The sequence below is a fragment of the Zea mays genome, chromosome 6, assembly GCF_902167145.1.
Source record: "Zea mays cultivar B73 chromosome 6, Zm-B73-REFERENCE-NAM-5.0, whole genome shotgun sequence".
Classification (NCBI taxonomy): domain Eukaryota; kingdom Viridiplantae; phylum Streptophyta; class Magnoliopsida; order Poales; family Poaceae; genus Zea; species Zea mays.
Window position 1 is genome coordinate 32,276,488 of NC_050101.1, and position 18,148 is coordinate 32,294,635.

Consider the following 18,148-nt stretch of genomic DNA (forward strand, 5'->3'; position numbering starts at 1 on the left):
GACCCTTGCGATCCGACTACGACGAGCAAGCCCGAGGCGCCAATGCAATCGCTGAACCAACTCCCTGTGGTTACCGACCTTGCTGATGCGAGATCGGCCTGATCACGAAGATCGTTTCCTGTGCGCAATCGAAGAACGAACAAGAAAAAGATGCAAGCAATCTAATCTATTACTCGAGGGTGGAGTTCTGAATACACGAAGACAGCGCAGATTTGCGCGTGTTCGAGAGTAGCTAAGGCTAACGTAAAACAAAACTCGAAAATAAAGGAGACGCAGCTCCTGGATAAATAGAGGGGGCACAGCCCCTAGGGGCGGCCAACCCTAGGTCGTCCACTATGGGCCGCAGTTGGGCTGGTCGTCTATTCTTCTGGGCCCTCATTCTTCAGTAGCATGACAAAGTTAAGATCTCTGGCACGGGCCCGAGTGATTGGCCCAGCTAATGAAGGAAGTGGCGCTTGATGTGGAGGTGCTGCTGGTGTAGTCGTACTCATAGTGATGTCCTCATCACCGTCCATGAGGACCTTGGTGAGCCTGACGTCGCCGATGACGGGGTCGACGACGAGCGGGTATTTCCCCGGGCTCGGCACATGGTCGGGGTGATCGGCTCGGTCGAAGGTGATGGGCTTGTCGGACCAGTCTAGATAGATTGGCGCCGCCACCTTCACCGAGCAGACCTCCCGACGCTCTTGCTTGTGGTGCCGAGCCGAGGCATTCGCCGCTTGCCCACCGTAGATCATGAAGCAGTCGCGGACCTCGGGGAACTCTCCTGCCTGGTGATCTTCCTTCTTGTCATCGTCACGGGCCCTGCCACCCTCCGCGGGTGGCCCGGCCCTGTGGAAGTGGCGCCGAAGCATGACGCACTCCTCAAGGGTGTGCTTGACGGGCCCCTGGTGATAGGGGCACGGCTCCTTGAGCATCTTGTCGAAGAGGTTGGCACCTCCGGGGGGGCTTCCGAGGGTTCTTGTACTCGGCGGCGGCGACAAGGTCCGCGTCGGCGGTGTCGCGTTTCGCTTGCGACTTCTTCTTGCCCTTCTTCTTGGCGCCGCGCTGAGTTGACGCCTCGGGGGCATCCTCCGATGGGCGGCCCTGGGGCTGCTTGTCCTTTCAGAAGATAGCCTCGACCGCCTCCTGGTCGGAGGCGAACTTGGTAGCGATGTCCATCAGCTCGCTCGCCCTGGTGGGGGTCTTGCGACCCAGCTTGCTCACCAGGTCGCGGCAGGTGGTGCCGGCGAGGAACGCGCCGATGACATCCGAGTCGGTGATGTTGGGCAGCTCGGTGCGCTGCTTCGAGAATCGCCGGATGTAGTCCCGGAGAGACTCTCCCGGCTGCTGCCGGCAGCTTCGGAGGTCCCAGGAATTCCTGGGGCGCTCGTACGTGCCCTGGAAATTGCCGGCGAAAGCTTGCACCAGGTCGTCCCAGTTGGAGATCTGCCCCGGAGGCAGGTGCTCCAACCAGGCGCGAGCGGTGTCGGAGAGGAAAAGGGGGAGGTTGCGGATGATGAGGTTGTCATCGTCCGTTCCACCCAGTTGGCAGGCTAGACGGTAGTCCGAGTGCCACAGTTCCGGTCTCGTCTCCCCCGAGTACTTTGTGATAGTAGTCGGGGGTCGGAACCAGGTCGGGAACGACGCCCGTCGGATGGCCCGGCTGAAGGCCTGCGGACCGGGTGGTTCGGGCGAGGGACTCCGATCCTCCCCACTATCGTAGCGTCCCCCACGCCTGGGGTGGTAGCCTCGGCGCACCCTCTCATCGAGGTGGGCCCGACGGTCGCGGTGATGGTGCTCGTTGCCGAGGCGACCCGGGGCCGCAGGCGCGGTGTTGCGCGTGCGCCCGGTGTAGACCGAGGCTTCCCGCATGAATCGGGAAGTCGCTGCATGAGGTTCCGAGGGGTACCCCTGCCTTCGGGAGGCAGAGCTCTCGGCCCATCGGACCGTGGCGCCTTCCAGGAGATTCTTGAGCTCCCCCTGGATTCGCCGCCCCTCGGTGGTTGATGGCTCCGGCATCGCGCGGAGAAGCATCGCTGCTGCAGCCAGGTTCTGGCCGACCCCACTAGATGCGGGTGGTGGCCTGACCCTGACGTCGTCGGCGACACGGTGCTGGAAGCCCTGGGGTAGATGACGTATTTCTCCGGCCGGAGGCTGGCCCGCCCATGCCTGCCCGACGTCCCGGCGGATCGGCTCAAGCGCTCCTGTTCCCTCGTCGAGCCTGGCCTGCACCCCGCGGATTTGCTCGAGCTGTGGGTCATGGCCCCCCGCCTGAACGGGGACCACAGCTAGCTCCCGTGGGATGTCAACGCGGGGCACCGGCCTAGGGAGATCACCGTCCCCCGGCATGCCGAGATGGTTGCCTTCGACGTCCCCCTAGATCGACGTGGAAGCATTCGCGACTTGGGCCGCAGCCCTCGTCGCCGAGGCTACGGCTACCGTCAGAACAGTCAGAGAGGCAGCAGTCACATGCGGTCATGAAGTCCCGCATGGCACTGGGGTTGCCAAGTCCAGAGAAATCCCAACAGAAGCTGGGCTCGTCGTCTTCCTCGGACCCGGAGGGCCCGTAGGTCGAGACGTCCGTCAGCCGGTCCCAAGGTGACCGCATATGAAACCCCAGTGGGTTTGGACTCGCCTCTACGAGAGCGCCCGCCAAAGCGGGGTCGCTAGGCGGGTTGAGGCTGAATCCAAATGACGTGGAATGGGAATCGGTCAGTACCTCTTGGTCGACGAGCGGCGATAAAGTCACGTCGGGGACTGACTGCACCATCGTCTCAGGTACGAGGGTGGCGTCCAGCAAGCTTTTCGCGAGCGTGCTGGCGTCGTCCGCTTGCTCGGGATTGGCGTGTCGCGGGGAGACGGCGCTCGTCTTCGTCTCAAACGCGAAGTCGATACCCGGTGCGCCCCCCGTTGGGGTGCCGGCGCTGTCGACTCGCTCGACAGCCGACAAGACGCTGCCTCCTGCTTGGCCTTGGTTGCCCCGCCTTCCCCTCCGTCGGCGGGGAAGAGGGCGAGATGAGCTCGAAGATTGTTCTTCCACCACGCGGGGAAGACGTCGTCGATTCCACCGCCGGCGAGCGGGCTGTCGGCCGCCATTGTCATTGTCGCGCGGCGGTGGAAGGAGTATCATGTCGTAGCTGCCGTCGAGGGACATGAACTCAAGACTCCCGAAAGGGAGCACCGTCCCGGGTTGGAGAGGTTGCTGGAGACTGCCCATCTGGAGCTTGACGGGAAGCTGTTCGTCAACACGCAGCAGGCCCCTACCTGGCGCGCCAACTGTCGGCGTTCCGAGACCGGGGGGTCCCTGAGCCGACGAGTGAATGTCGTCGCGTGCCCCAGCCCAGATGGGTCGAGCACAAGGGCGAGCGCGAAGGGGGGAGAGCGAGGCGGCCAGAGACCGGCGTGAGAGAGGTGGGAATCCCGCGGCTTTCGTGTTCGTCTCGCGCCCAGGTCGGGTGTGCTTGCAGTAGGGGGTTACAAGCGTCCACGCGGGTGAGGGAGCGAGCGGCCTCAAGCGAGCGCCTGTCTCGTCCTCGTCCCCGCGCGGCCAACCCTCTCTAAGAGGGCCCTGGTCCTTCCTTTTATAGGCGTAAGGAGAGGATCCAGGTGTACAATGGGGGGTGTAGCAGAGTGCTACGTGTCTAGCGGAGGAGAGCTAGCGTCCTAAGTACATGCCATTGTGGCAGCCAGAGAGATTTTGGCACCCAGCTGGTGTGATGTCGTGGCCGTCGGAGGAGCGATGGAGCCTGGCGGAGGGACAGCTGTCGGAGCGGTTGAGTCCTTGCTGACGTCCTCTTGCTTCCGTAAGGGGGCTGAGAGCCGCCGTCGTCACAGAGTATGTAGGGCGCCATCATTGCCTATCTGGCGGAGCGAGCCAGATGGGACACCGGTCTTGTTCCATGCGGCCCGAGTCAGCTCGGGGTAGGGTGATGATGGCGCCTCCTATTGACGTGGCTGGTCTGCGTCCTAGGTTGGGCGATGTGGAAGCTCCTCCGAAGCCGAGGTCGAGTCTGTCTTCCGTGGCCGAGGTCGAGTCCGAGCCCCTGGGTCGGGCGAGGCGGAGGCCGTCGGCTTAGGCCAGGGCGGAGTCCGAGCCCTAGGGTCGGGCGGAGCGGAGTTCGTCGTCTTCTGAGGCTGAGCCCAAGTCCGAGCCCTGGGTCGGGCGGAGCGGAGTTCGCCGTCTTCTGGGGCTGAGCCCAAGTCCGAGCCCTGGGTCGGGCGGAGCGGAGTTCGCCGTCTTCCGGGACTTAGCCCGCGTCCGAGCCCTGGGTCGGGCGGAGCGGAGTTCGCCGTCTTCTAGGGCTGAGCCCGAGTCCGAGCCCTAGGTCGGGCGGAGCGTAGTTCGCCGTCTTCCGGGACTTAGCCCGAGTCCGAGCCCTGGGTCGGGCGAAGCGGAGCTTCCTATGGTGCCTTCGGCAGGGCCTGACTGCCTGTCAGTCTCACTCTGTCAAGTGGCACCGCAGACGGAGTGGCGCAAGCGGCGCTGTCCTTCTGTCAGGCCGGTCAGTGGAGCGGCGAAGTGACGGCGGTCACTTCGGCTCTGCCGGCTGGGGGCGCGCATCAGGATAAAGGTGTCAGGCCACCTTTGCATTAAATGCTCCTGCGATTTGGTCGGTCGGTGCGGCGATTTGGTCAGGGTTGCTTCTTGGCGAAGACAGGGCCTCGGGCGAGCCGGAAATATGTTCGCCGCTGGAGGGGGGCCTCGGGCGAGACGGAAATCCTCCGAGGTCGGCTGCCCTTGTCCGAGGCTAGGCTCGGGCGAGGCGTGATCGAGTCCCTCGAATGGACTGATCCCTGACTCAATCACACCCATCAGGCCTTTGCAGCTTTATGCTGATGGGGGTTACCAGCTGAGAATTAGGAGCCTTGAGGGTACCCCTAATTATGGTCCCCGACAAAACCTATTTAGACTTATATATTAATTTATCATAAGTGATAGGTTTAACAATGAATTATATGCTCCATAATGCTTCTAAAATTAATAACGTGATTAGTAGCCCATTAACCCTAGATATATAACTTATATCTATTCTAAAAAGTTAAAAATGTTTAATATCGTTATAACGTGTTTTATCGTCTTATAAATCCTTTATCTTAGACGTATCGCGTATGACGTTTTATAAAAGATTAAATTAGTGAACCTAATATTTGTATAGTTTAATTAAGACATTTTAAGCTCATGTCTTGTTTTATAAAGTATAGATCACACATTTTTTTAAGAATACCCTCTTATTATAACCATGACTTGCGACGTATTTGAAAAGCGAATGCTCTTTTCGTTAGGATTTCTTTTAGCTTTACGTATGGTGAATGTTGTATGTTATTGAGTGGTGTTTGTTCTTCTTCTTTGTTTGTGTGATATTCAGTGGTTGATCTAATAGTTGAGAATCAAGTGTTATTCCGTGGAAGAACCTCAAATTTTCAGTAAGCAAGGCAAGTGGACTTCTCCCTCTGCATACTCTGTTTGATCCCAAACAATACATTTAATAAAGTTTACTCTTTTGGATATATATGCATAACTTGACGGGTTACCTATTTAGATAACCTTTCTAACCTTACTCCTTGTTTAACCTGGGATTATGATTTAACCAAGTAGCTATGCTATTGCTACAACTTAACTTTATGCACTCACTCCCGCTTATGATATTGATGTTCCAAAATGGTAAGTTTACATTATTGTTGTTAACCCGATGGTTAAACAAGATTATTGCATATTAATTGGAACATGGAGTGACCACCCGGAAAACAGTGCTACCATGAGAACTATCATGGCTCTGGTCTTGGCTAAATAACTAGGGAAGTCTTATGTTGGGTGTTGGTCGTGGTCGACCGGAACGGGGGCATCTGGCAAGCGCTTATAGTTCTGGCTCAGGCAGATTGGATACGGGCATAGTTCCCAAAGCTTTACCCTGTAGTCTGGGCTATAAGTTGGTTACGGTAGGTGTACCTTATGCAGTTGACCATTTCCAGCATTTGCGTAATGAGGACTCTAGGGAGAAGCCTCGTAGTGAGACCCTGGCCATTCACCTCGGAAGTGAATAAGGGTCTAGCTAGGGATGAAAACGGAAACGGTAATTTTCGGATACCGGGAATCGTTTTCGAAGTTTTACCGAAATTTAGGTCTAAACGGAAACGGAAACGGTTATCGAAAATCCGGAAACGGAATCGGTAGAAAAATTCGGAATCGGAAACGGAAACGGTTTAGTCCTTTTCCGACCGTTTCCGAAAATTACCGTTTTTATCCGGTATTTTACCGTCGGTAATAAATTCGGTATTTTTCGGAAAAAATATTAAATCTGAACTGACCTTTATAAATTCATCTTAGCTTAGAAAAATGTGAAACTAATTTTATTATTTTTCTAAAATTAAGATCTATCTAATGATATATAGTTTAGAATCATTTGAAATTTTTATAAATCTTATTTATGTTTTCTTATCTACTATTACTCTTGATACATATATTCATAATTTGGACGAGAACTTAAGAAGGACTAAGAGGACACTAACTATATTGACTATGCCAAGTAGTAGGGGTACAAATAGAATGTCAGTGTCATATCATTATACATATCTTGATTCTACTTTATTTAAATGCATAATAATGCTTTTATTATTTTATACTTCTTACCTTATATATTTATTGTGACCTCCTACCTTATATATTACTACTAATTTTATATGAATGTATGACTTGCGTGATTTTTTGAAGTCAATTGAGGGTACATGTTAAAGTTTTTACCGATCGAATTTTAGCTTCCGATCGTAACCGATGTAATTTTCGTACTGAACTTTCGTTTCCGATGTTTCCGAATTACCGATGTCGTTTTCGTTTCCGGAGTTACCGTTTTCGATCTCGTTTCCGAGGAAAAATATGAAAACGAAAATGGTTTTAATGTTTACCGATCGTTTCCGATCGTTTTCACCCCTAGGTCTAGCTAACTCGGGCTAGAGGGGAATCGCGACTCATGGGTAAAGATGCGCCACCTCTGCAGAGTGTAAAACTGATATATCAGCCGTGCTCACGGTTATGAGCAGCCTAGACTCCTCACATGATAATTGAACTTGAAGATGGAAATAAATCGAGATCCGATGATCTGTCAATGGTTTGCTTAAGTGGTTTCACTTAAGTGTTTTTGATATACTCTTATACCTTTGTTTAATGGGAATACTTGGGATTCACACTTATTAGTAAGACAGGTGTTGTTAATAAAATGTTGACCAACTAAAATGCTTACTGCTCAACCTTAGCCTCACCTTGTTATACCTGCATTAGTTTTTCCCCCACTTGCTGAGCCCCGACCATAAGTGAGCTCACCCTTGCTTAATTTTGATCAGAAGTTTGCAGATGAAGATATGATGCTGAACTCCATGGATGCTAGTCTAGTGATACCCCCGGTCATCTTCCTATGGATGGATGTCCTTGTTTCACTGTACTTTGATGAATAAAGGTTAAGACATTATGTCTGTTCGAAGTGTAATATGTTAATATAATCGTTATTTATGCTTTTATGCATTGTTCTTTTGATATATTACACTTGTGACGTCAACATATGTGTGGAAATAGATCCTGGCACACATATGCTACGCACCCGGCTCTGCCCCTTGGAACCGGGTGTGACATTGGATGTGCTGTCATGGAGCTCATGCAACTTTAATCAAATCTTATTAGCATTTTTTTAATATGAAAACTTGATTGAAAATATCCATGCTAAAAGATTCATACAAGCAATTTTTGGCTCTAGCATTTAAATGAATTTCTTTTTCCTCACTCGTGGTGGGTTTCTCGGGATTCTTGAGTGGTTTCTTCCCATCACGAGTGACTCTCCAAACACCTATATCAACGACCTCTAGGTAACAAGCCATTCTAGCACTATAATATGGGAAGTTAGTACCGTCGAAGTGCGGTGGCCTATGTGTATCCATCCCCTTTCTCAAAAAATGTTGGCTCTTTTTAACGGTGAAGCTAAAGCATTTCAAATGAGCCAAACCAGGCTCTGATACCAATTGAAGGAAATGGGTAACGCCTAAGAGGGGGCGGCTTAGGACTTCTAAAACATTCAATAAACAAGGCCACAATTAAATCCCTAGAGCAAAACCTATGCAAATAACCAATTCACAATGTGCAAACTAGGTTTTGTCAAGTGTTGCTATCTCTACGGCGAAAGTTAAGTTTCAATCTAAACGATCTAACTAGAAGGACAAGATTGAAACTTAAATGCTTAATGCAAATATGGAAGCTAAAGAGAAGGTAGAGATGCAAACTATCGTGGATGACGCCGGTATTTTTACCGAGGTATCCGGAACCGCATAAGGTCCCTACTAATCCTCATTGGTGCTCTACGCAAAGGGAAGCCCACGCGAGGGCCAAGCACCTCGGTCGAGTAACTCCGTAGAGAGTCACAGACCTTCTCCATGTGCAAGTGGTGCTCCGCTTCCGGCTCCTCTCGGATGCTCCCTGCCGTCTCCGCTATCGAGCTTGTCATACCCGGTTTTTTTTAGAAGGTAAACCGAATGCGAACCATGTACGTGCCAGGATCAGTTATTCACGTACACAGCAGTTACATAATATGGACATCATCACACAGTGCTCAAAATAGTATTAATAAGGGAAATAGTAGTCGATTACATCATACGTCTGAGACGTCCATATAGTTCTTACAATAAATCAAAGTGCGGAAAAGAAACGTAGATAACGCGGCCTTCACAGGCAGCCGACTGGGGGTTGCCGCTAACCCACACCTAGAACTCGTCGTAATCTTGGAACTCCTGGAAGTCTCCTTCCACAGCTTCATCTTCGCCTGAGCAGTGGTTGCAATGCTGACAACCTGGGGGGGGGGGTTTGGTGTGTAGAGCAAGGGTGAGTACACATCAACATACTCAGCAAGTATCCTGTTTGGCTGTAGTGGACTAGCTTTATGTGGGGATAAGTCAAGCAGTTGCTTTTAGTTGGTCAGGTTATTACTTACTAGTAGAAAGCCAGGTTTTAACATTAACCCAAGTTATTAACCCAATGTATCCTTTCCAAACGGAAAGAATACCACTTACCAATACCATAATCATAACCAGAACCATCAATCTCATTGCCACCTGTACCACAATGTCTCTGATCAAGTATCACTAATCTCTGGAGCTCCCTTGGCCGCTCATAACCGTGAGCACGGCTGATATATCAGTTTCATAACACTCTGCAGAGGTTGTGCACTTTACCCACAAGCCGTGATTCCCTCTTGCCTCGGGCCGATCAAACCCTTAAACACTACCAAGGTGAATAGGCAGGGTTTCACTACGTAGCCTTTACAAAGATTCCCCGGGGCTGTAGCCACCCGTTAGGTTTCCTAAATGCACCGCACTCCTCCCCAAGGGGCGAACCCAAACTTGGCAGAGCGAGCCGCATACACCGAGCCCCATTGACGGCACGACGGCTAAGTGAACTACATCCCGGATCCTCTAATTATTCAGCTAAGGGCACCCCATTCCACCCTCATGGTTGCACTGTTTTCCCGGGCGGTCATCCATAGAACAGGTCCTTACGGAGAGGCACTCGAGAAACCGCTCGAGTCCCCTTGAAAACCACAAGTATAATCATAAAGAAGAACGGGAAAACAGCGTATCATAGATAATCACATCATGTTCATTGATTAGAGTTGAGCAATAGCATCAGACTAAGTAGTAATAATCCGACCCAAATAGGTAAACAAGGACATGGATAACAAAAGCTAGTCAATCCTTAGGTATAAATGTGTAATGCGGGAGGTGAATTAAAGAATGAATAGGACAGAGATAGGTCAAAGGACACTTGCCTCCACCAACCGACTGCTGCTCAGGGGCTTCTCCTGCGAATTCCTCGGGCTCTTCGACCGGATCGTTCTCTATGCGAGCGCAAACATACATACATCCATCCACATATTTAATACAAAAGAACAGTACACCATACAAGATAACAAATAAAGTGAATATGCACCAAGTATGACATTCGATAACGCATTTGTTATGGTTAGAAAGAAACGGGAAAGGTCTCGCAGGGGGTTAAATCTTATGCACTAATGACACAATTGGTTTTTAACAAAATAATTCTGTTATATATATTTATATATACTGATGGAAACCTAATCACTTTTAGTTGATCAACATTGCACAGGGTAAACAATTAACTACGTGAATCAATAACATAACGGAATTTTAAATTAAACTTCCTATTTTCCCATAGCATGAACAGTGATTAGCCTACTTAAAATACAGTAATTATGATCACAGAAAGTAAATAAAATAAAATAAAAAAAACAAAAAAAAACAGAGGGGGGGCGGTTGAACCGGCCCTAGGGGCGGTTGAACCGGCCCGGGGGCAGGCGGCCGAGCTGGGGCGGCCGAGCGCGGGGGGCGGCCGAGCTGGGGCCGGGGGCGGTTGAGCCGGGGCTGAGGCCGGCTGAACCGGCCCGGGACAGGGGGGCGCGGCCAGGGGGCCAGGCGGCCGGGGCGGGCCAGCGGCGGCCGGGCGGGGCGCGGCTGGGCGCGGCCGAGGGCCGGCCAGCGGCGGCCAGGGGCCACGGCGGGGCTGGGGCGGCTGCCGGCGCGGCCAGGGGGCGCGCGGGGGTGGGGAGAGAAGAGGGGAGGGAGGAGAGGGAGGAGGGGGAGGGGGCTCACCGGCGGGGATCGACGGCGAGGGGCGGCCGGCGGCAGGGGGCGGCGCGGCGGCCTAGGGTAGGGGCGGCGCTAGGGCAGGGGGCGGGTAGGGGCGGCGGCTAGGGAGAGAATGAGAGAGGGAAAAAATGAGAGGGAGAGGGAGAGGGTTTGGGGAAAAAGGGGAGGTGGGGGCGGCATGGGCCTATTGGGCCCAAGGGGGGGCGCCAGGGGCGGCTGGGCCGGCCGGGGTCGGCCCAGGGCGCGGGAGAGAGAGAAAGGGGAGAGAGAAAGAGAGAGAAAGAAAGATAAAAGATTTTCCGCTTGTTCTCGAAATCCGATTTTTTAGATGAATGCGATTGCACTTTCAAACAACCAAAAATGCAAGGGCGGCATGGTGCATCAAACAACATAAAGTATTTAGGGTTTTTATACATACGGGAATTCCAAACCGAATCCCGCTAAACTTTGAAAAAGGTCAAGGTTTAGCGAGGGGAAAAAGAAAAGGGAAAGGTAACGCCCGAATTTTGGCGAGTAAAGAAAAGAAAAAATTCAACTGCAAAATTCGGGGCGTTACAAACCTATCCCCCTTAAAAGAATCTCGCCCTCGAGATTCAGGGCTGGCTAGCAAAGAGCTCCGGGTACTTGGCCATCAGATCATCTTCACGCTCCCAGGTTGCTTCTTCCTCAGAGTGGTGACTCCATCTGACTTTGCACATTCTGACGGTCTTCCTTCGGGTGACTCTATCTGCAATCTCAAGGATCTGAGCTGGCTTCTCAATATAGGTCAAGTCCTCCTGGACTTCAAGACCTTCCACTGGCAACTGCTCTTCTGGCACACGCAAACACTTCTTCAATTGAGACACATGAAAGACATCATGCACAGCAGACAAATTCTCTGGCAGGCTGAGCTGATAAGCCACTTCTCCACGCTTTGAGAGAATTTGATACGGACCAATGTAGCGGGGTGCTAGCTTGCCTTTCACTCCGAATCTTCTGACTCCTCTGATCGGTGACACTTTCAGATAGACAAAGTCTCCGACTTCGAAACTCAGCTCTCTTCTTCTTGTGTCTGCATAGCTTCGCTGCCTCGATTGCGCTATCTTCAGATTCTCTCGAACCATCTTGATGTTCTCTTCGGCTTCGAGCAAAATATCTGGCCCAAACACCTGCTTCTCTCCAGGCTGATCCCATTGCAACGGAGTTCTGCAACTCCTTCCATACAGCGCTTGAAACGGTGACATCTTCAAACTGGCCTGGTAACTGTTGTTATAGGAAAATTCTGCATAAGGCAATCGCTTGTCCCATCCGGACTGATCTTGCAACGCACAGGCTCTCAACATATCTTCAAGAATTTGATTGGTTCTTTCAGTCTGACCATCTGTCTGCGGGTGATAAGCTGAACTGAAATTCAGATGCGTGCCCAAGGCTTCATGCAACTGCTGCCAGAAATGAGAGGTGAACTGCGTTCCTCTGTCTGACACTATCTTCTTTGGCACACCATGAAGACTAACGATCCGAGACATATACAATTCTGCCAATACTGCACTGTTGTAGTTGGTCTTGACAGGTATGAAGTGGGCTGACTTGGTCAAACGGTCCACTACTACCCAAATGGAATCGTAGCCGGCTCGGGTGCGAGGCAATCCGACTATGAAATCCATACCAATTTCATCCCATTTCCACTGAGGGATCTGCAACGGTTGCAACAATCCAGCTGGTCTCTGGTGTTCTGCCTTAATTCTTCGACAACTATCGCACATAGCCACATGCTCTGCGATTTCTCTTTTCATTCCGTACCACCAGAATTTCTTCTTCAGATCCTGATACATCTTCTCACTGCCAGGGTGAATCGAATAAGCTGTCTCATGAGCTTCCTTAAGAATCAACTCCCGAATAGACTGGACATTGGGAACACACAAGCGGTCTCTGAACCATATCACGCCTTCTGCATCTTCTCGAAAATCTTTGCCTTTGCCTTCTAGAATCAGTCGCCGGATCTCACTGATTTTCTCATCATTTTTCTGCGCTTCTTTGATTTCGCGCTCCAAGGTAGGTTCCAATTCAACTGTGACTCCTCGCGAATTGTTCAGAAACCCGAGACTCAACCTGTCAAACTCTTTGGCCAACTCATAAGGCATCGGACGAGCGACCATCAGATTGACTTGACTCTTCCTGCTCAAAGCATCTGCCACTACGTTTGCTTTGCCTGGATGGTAATGAATCTCCAACTCATAGTCTTTGATCAACTCTAACCATCTTCGCTGCCGCATATTCAACTCTGACTGAGTGAATATGTACTTCAGACTCTTGTGGTCTGTGTAAACATCGCATTTCTGTCCATACAGATAGTGCCTCCATATCTTCAGTGCGTGAACCACTGCTGCCAACTCTAGATCATGGATTGGGTAGTTCTTCTCATGAACCTTCAGCTGTCGGGACGAGTAAGCCACAACTCTTCCCTCTTGCATCAACACGCATCCCAAACCTGTGTAACAAGCATCACAATACACAGAGAAGGGCTTGTGCACATCAGGCAAGACTAGGACAGGCGCTGTTGTCAACTTCTCTTTCAGCGCTTCAAAGGCCTCTTGGCATTTCTGGGTCCACTTGAACTCAACCTTGTTGCCTAGCAACGCTGTCATTGGTTTCGCAATCTTCGAAAACCCTTCAATGAATCGCCGATAATATCCGGCCATTCCAATGAAGCTCTTGATTCCTCGAGCATCTGTTGGCGCTTTCCAGTTTAGAATGTCTGCCACTTTCTTCGGATCCACAGCCAATCCTTCTTTGTTGATTATGTGACCCAAGAACAGGACTTCACTAATCCAGAACTCACACTTGCTCAACTTTGCATACAACTGGTGCTCTCGCAATCTCTGCAACACCATCCTCAAATGATCTGCATGCTCTTCTTCGCTTTGAGAATAAATCAGAATGTCATCAATGAATACCACCACAAACTTATCAAGGTAATCCATGAATACGCTGTTCATCAAGTTCATGAAGAATGCTGGCGCATTGGTCAAACCAAATGACATCACCGTGAACTCATACAAACCATACTTGGTAATAAATGCCGTCTTCGGAATGTCCGAAGGTCGGATCCTGAGCTGATGATAACCTGACCTCAGATCAATCTTGGAGAACACACTGGATCCTCTCAACTGGTCGAACAGATCTTCTATTCTGGGCAAGGGGTACTTGTTCTTGATCGTGACTTCATTCAAAGCTCGATAATCGATGCACATCCTCTTGGTGCCATCTTTCTTCTCCACAAATAGGACAGGGGCGGCCCAAGGCGAGGTGCTTGGCCGGATGTAACCTTTCTCTGACAGCTCATCAATCTGCTTCTTAAGCTCAACCAACTCTGGTCCAGATATTCTGTAAGCTCTCTTAGAGATGGGGGCGGTTCCAGGAAGAAGCTCTATAGCAAATTCAACTTTCCGCTCTGGTGGCATACCCGGTAAATCCTTTGGAAACACATCTGGGAATTCAGACACAACCTTGATACTCTCAATTGGGTCTGCTTCACTGCTATCGACAGCCATCTGATAACAACTTCCTTTCTTTGGCTCAGGCGGGACTAACTCGGTCACCACTTCCTTTCCTAGTGGGGACACCAACTTGATTGTCCTTTTATCACAACTGATAACTGCCTGATACTTATCTAACCAATTCATCCCTAGGATGACATCTATTCCCTGAGTACCCATTACTATAAGGTTGGCGGGAAACGCTATCCCCCTTATTTTCACACTTATATTCAAACAAATGCTATCAGCTCGAATTCTACCACCGGCTGAGTCAATTTGAATAGGGGTTGACATGGTAGTAATTGGAAGATTATGTGCTTCTACCCATGATGCAGTAATGAAAGAATGTGTTGCTCCAGTATCAAATAACACTTCTGCAATATGGGAGTCGACTGGGAACATACCTACTATCATGTCGGGGGTCTCCTGAACTGCTTCAGCCTCCAAGTGATTCAGTCTTCCATGATTATAGCGCGGCTGAGAGCGATTGCCTGCTCCAGGCTGAGGCACATTCTGCTTTGCTGGGGCATTGGGGCCTGACTGCTGCTGGGCTGCCTTCTTCGGACATTGCATCACCCAATGGCCTTGCTCTCCACAGTGGAAACATGCCCTGTTTCCAACCTGAGCTGGTGCTGCCTGACTGTTCTGCTGATTTGCTGGGGCAGGAAGGCGAGGTGTGTGCTGATTCTGCCTCTGAAACTGACCTCCTGACTGGTTGCTCTGACGATTCTGGTACTGATGCTGAGGATACTGCCTTTGGAACTGCTGATACTGCTGACGCTGCTGATGCTGCTGAGGTGGACGCTGGTTCTGCCTGAACTGCTGAGGTTGATTGCCTGAGAAACGAGGGCGGCTGCTGCTTCCAGGCTGGGGTCCACTGATCTTGCGCTTACGATCTTCCATCTCCTTGCGCTTTCTCTCCGTCATGATTGCTCTATCAATCAGGTGCTGGAATGTCGGGAAGGTGTGATTCATCAGCTGATACTGCAGAGGGTCAACCAAGCCTCTCAGAAAACGGTATTGTCGCTTGGCATCGGTGTTGACATCTTCAGGAGCATAGCGAGACAATTGCAGAAACTTGTCCCGGTACTCACTGACAGACAATGGCCCTTGCTTGAGGGCCAGGAACTCCTCCTTCTTCACTGTCATCAGACCTGCAGGCACATGGTACTGACGAAAGCTACCTCTGAATTCTTCCCAGGTGATGGTGTCGGGGTTGGCATGGGTGGCGAGGTAAGACTCCCACCATGACTGGGCTGCTCCTCTCAACAGACGGGGACCATACAGAACTTTCTCCCTGTCATCGCACTGAGCGGTATGCAGCTCCCGCTCCACTGTGCGCAGCCAATCTTCAGCATCCATGGGGTCAGAAGAATGAGCGAACGTTGGTGGATGACCTCTCATGAATTCAGCACGCTTATCTCTAGGCATCTGAGGCATCTGAGGCTGGGGTGGAGCCTGCTGCTGCTGCTGCTGCTGAATAGCGGCCAGAGTCTGACCGATGGCTTGAACTGCCTGAGTCTGCATCAGAAACATCTGCTCAATCGACATCGGGGGCGGGGGCGGCAGCTGCTGCTGCTGAGGCACCTCTTCCTGTTGAGCGGCTCGCTCCTGCTGAGCACGCCTTCCTCCTCTGCGCCTGTTCTCTGACATCTGCAGAACGCAACCACACATCAGAACTGATCTGGCAAAGCTTGCAGCATAAGAAAAGAGTATAGAATTCTCCAACAGCACTGAACAGATGAGCATCTTCACTGATCTCCAACACAGACCACACAGCTTCTCAGATAAAGAGGAAAGTAGAATAAAGGTTTTTCCCAACTATATAACTAACTTTATTGACATAGTATGTAAACCAAAATGCAGGGGATACCCACACTCTGGTGACAATCATTACAAAGATCCAAACCAAACATAGTTCATCATGACAAACATAAATGCACAGGATATAGCAAACTGCCCTGTCTAACTAAAACTAACTAAGACCGAGACTAACGCTAAGACTGAAGCTTCCATGTATATATTTATTTCGTATTAATTACAAGATCCAACTCTAACGATCTATGGTTCTAGATTGATCTTGGTCTTGCAGTCGGGATTGCCATAAGACTGGTGTCCACGCTGAGGTGAGCGGTACGGGTGCTGAGTCCCAACGGGAGCGGGGGAACCACCATCCAAGTGACGACGTTCCGCGCGCTCAGCCCGCAGCAGGGCGATCTCAGCACGAGCCCTACTCAGCTCGTCTAATGCATGGTCCAGCTCCGTGTTTAGCACGGCGGCTAGGTTGACTGTGCTGCTCAACCTAGGATTGCCCTCACTGACAGGTGAGACAATCACGCCTCCTGTGCTGCCAGATGAACGGCGGGGGTAATACTTCAGGTCAAGGCCGTCAGCTGCCCCACCGAAAACCGAGCAGTAGTGCGAAAGCGCACGCCGTGCAGCATCTTGCATGGCTGCCTCAGCTGAGTCCCGCTCAGAGATAGAATAGTGCTCTGAGCAAGCCTCCGCTCCCTGGAGACTGTTCTCCGGGCAGCGCACCAAGCAAGTTGCCTCCCAGCGATCTGGGTAGACCCCGCGACTGTGCTGGTAGACCACACAGCGATACTCGACGGACCAAGTATGCCGGTCAAATGCCCGACGTAGCAGGGTGTCGAGCGCATCGTGGAAGTGACACCCGCGAGCGGCGTCGCGAGTGATGGGTCGAGCAACCCATCCTTCCGGCTCAGGGTTAGCAGAGAAGTCGGTGTCGTGGCTCGAGCTGTCGTCGCCATCTCCGTCGTCTGGGTCCCCTCCAGCAGCTACTCCAGAAGCTGGGGCGCCCAGTGGTGGTGCAGGGGGCGGCTCCAGAGGAAGCACAGGGGAGCAGCTCCTCACAGACTCTATCTCCTGGTGGAGCGAGAAGGAAGAGCTCTGCTGCTCCTGTCGTCGACGTTCCTGCTCCTCACGCAGGCGGTGGTGTAGTCTCTCCAAGTGGCTGGACTGTCCGGCCACAGGACGGCGAAGCGGACGCTCAGCAAGGCGGGAGGGTAAGAAGGGGATGACTGACTTTCGTGCAGTGTGTCTAAGTCGAGCCATCTACAAAAGACATCGCAAGCAAAAGGGTGAGAATAGAATTAATATGACCAGCAAGTAATGAATCATAAATAAATGAAGGATCAGAATAAAACATAATTTTCAGCAAGGTATAATATGTAGTAGAACATAGGTTTGGTCAGTAGGACCAACTTTTGAAGGGATACCAAAGTCAAGGCAGGGACAGAGGTCTAAAATCCTTAGAACGACCATTCTACTCTAGGTTAGCGGTCCTACAGTCAGCACGGCTTTGATACCACTTATGTCACACCCGGTTTTTTTTAGAAGGTAAACCGAATGCGAACCATGTACGTGCCAGGATCAGTTATTCACGTACACAGTAGTTACATAATATGGACATCATCACACAGTGCTCAAAATAGTATTAATAAGGGAAATAGTAGTCGATTACATCATACGTCTGAGACGTCCATATAGTTCTTACAATAAATCAAAGTGCGGAAAAGAAACGTAGATAACGCGGCCTTCACAGGCAGCCGACTGGGGGTTGCCGCTAACCCACACCTAGAACTCGTCGTAATCTTGGAACTCCTGGAAGTCTCCTTCCACAGCTTCATCTTCGCCTGAGCAGTGGTTGCAATGCTGACAACCTGGGGGGGGGTTTGGTGTGTAGAGCAAGGGTGAGTACACATCAACATACTCAGCAAGTATCCTGTTTGGCTGTAGTGGACTAGCTTTATGTGGGGATAAGTCAAGCAGTTGCTTTTAGTTGGTCAGGTTATTACTTACTAGTAGAAAGCCAGGTTTTAACATTAACCCAAGTTATTAACCCAATGTATCCTTTCCAAACGGAAAGAATACCACTTACCAATACCATAATCATAACCAGAACCATCAATCTCATTGCCACCTGTACCACAATGTCTCTGATCAAGTATCACTAATCTCTGGAGCTCCCTTGGCCGCTCATAACCGTGAGC